Here is a 2,171-nt window from a genome sequence, read left to right on the forward strand (position 1 = left end):
TGCTGATTATTAACATATTCATCATTTTTAGTAAGTAACAAGAGGAACAATGACAAACATTTTAGTATTAAATATCCTCCTTTCTAAAGAAAACAATCCTTTGCGTGTTAACTAAGTCACTAAAAATTATTTCAGCATTCCTAAAACTTTTTTATATATTCAACTTTTTTTTATTATTTTTTCATTATTATAGAAGAACAGGAAAAAAAAAGAAAGGCACCTTTTTTCTTAAACTCAGGGGTGTCACAAAAGGTTGTACCATAGCCCCTGCTCTAAAAGAAAACAGACATAAACTTTTAACCTCATAAAACAAATCATGCATGAAAACTAAAGGTTATTCTTTCCACCACAGTTCTTTTCTAATTATTCAAAATAGTATTTTTTTTCCATTACAAAATCACTGAAGTTGAACAAAAGAAAAGGGTATTTATTTACCTATCAAAACATGCATTTTCCACTTTATTACTCACCTAATTTTGGTTATCTTCTATTTTACCTGGCAACCCTACCAGTCATCAAATTCTGTCCCTCCTTTAATTATAATGTCTTTCAATTTAACCACTCTTCTAATCCCATCATTCTTACTCTTTCCTCTTTGTATGGAAACCTTATTAAACTCATGTTGGTACCATTAGTAATAGGATAACTTCCTGTTTTTCTCTGCCTAGTTTCTCTCCTCTAGACATTGCAGTCAGAATAAATTTTGATTATGTCACTTTCAGAGTAAAAATTTAAATAATTTTAAGTAGCAGATTATTCCAATGTTAGTTACATATTTCAGAATATATAAATATTTAAAAAGCTTCCACATGGGGCCCGGAGAGATAGCACAGCGGTGTTTGCCTTGCAAGCAGCCGATCCAGGACCAAAGGTGGTTGGTTCGAATCCCGAATCCCGGTGTCCCATATGGTCCCTCGTGCCTGCCAGGAGCTATTTCTGAGCAGACAGCCAGGAGTAACCCCTGAGCACCGCCGGGTGTGGCCCAAAAACCAAAAAAAAAAAAAGCTTCCACATTTCATTTTATAAATGCTTAAATTTTTCACAATGATTATATAATTTATACATCTATTTTTCTGAAGACTTTTCAAAATTAGGACATTTGCCTTCCTTAGATTAACAATGAAAATATCTCATACTTACCTGGCAGGGAAGATACCATGATCACAAAGGTGGTTTTCCCAGGGCGAGGCTTATCCATTGCACTCCGGATGTGCTGACCCCTGCGATTTCCCCAAATGTGGGAAACTCGACTGCAATAAAAAAAAGAAAATATCTCAAATAAAATACTAGTAAATAGTCTTCAATGTTACATTAAAATAATACTCCTGTTAGGATAAATTTTAGTGATTTATAAATATGAAAAAATAATTAATAGTAAAATTAGGAAACCACATAACTATCTTTATAGAAGCATAAAAAGAATGTGCTAATATATCACCTAATCTTGACTTTTTTTTTGTTTGTTTGTTTGTTTTTTTTTTTTGGCCACATCGGCGGCGCTCAGGGGTTACTCCTGGCTATCTGCTCAGAAATTAGCTGCTGGCAGTCCCGGGGGACCATATAGGACACTGGGATTTCAACCATTCACCTTAGATCCTGGGTCGGCTGCTTGCAAGGCAAACACCGCTGTGCTATCTCTCCAGCCCTAATCTTGACTTTTTAAACGACTATAAAATTGATAAGTATGGCTGAAGTCAAAGCCAGAGGTATTCATACAAAAGCATTATAGAAGCATTTTAGCAAAATCTGGAACAAGGTAAGTGTTACCATCATCTCTAACAGTACCAACCAAGAGGAATTAGTTATGAAAAAGAAAAAGGTCATAAATAATGGAAAAGAGGAAACTACTTTTATTTTAATTTTATTTTTAAAAATAATATATTTAAGCATCATGATTACAAACATGTTTGTAGTTGGGTTTCAGTTATAAAAAAAGAACACCCCTCTTCACCATTGCAACCATCTCATCATCAATGCCCCTTCATGTTCCTCGTCCCCCAACCCCTGCCTGTATTTGAGACAGGCATCCTATTTTCCTCACTCACTGATATGATATAGTACCTGGAAAAATCTAAGGAAAAGAACTTGAAAGTTAGTAGAAGCACTTATTCATTCAGTTCAATAATCGTCTACTGCAAAATTAATACATATAAAAAGTAATGGTTTTCCAG

At 34.3% G+C, this 2,171-nt stretch overlaps 1 pseudogene; it reads left to right on the forward strand.

Annotated features, from left to right (window-relative positions):
* Positions 1-1,132: 1,132 nt before the first annotated feature.
* Positions 1,133-1,260, forward strand: LOC125999968 (uncharacterized; annotated as a pseudogene).
* Positions 1,261-2,171: the final 911 nt, after the last annotated feature.

Source organism: Suncus etruscus, chromosome X (assembly GCF_024139225.1).
Source record: "Suncus etruscus isolate mSunEtr1 chromosome X, mSunEtr1.pri.cur, whole genome shotgun sequence".
Taxonomy (NCBI): Eukaryota; Metazoa; Chordata; class Mammalia; order Eulipotyphla; family Soricidae; genus Suncus; species Suncus etruscus.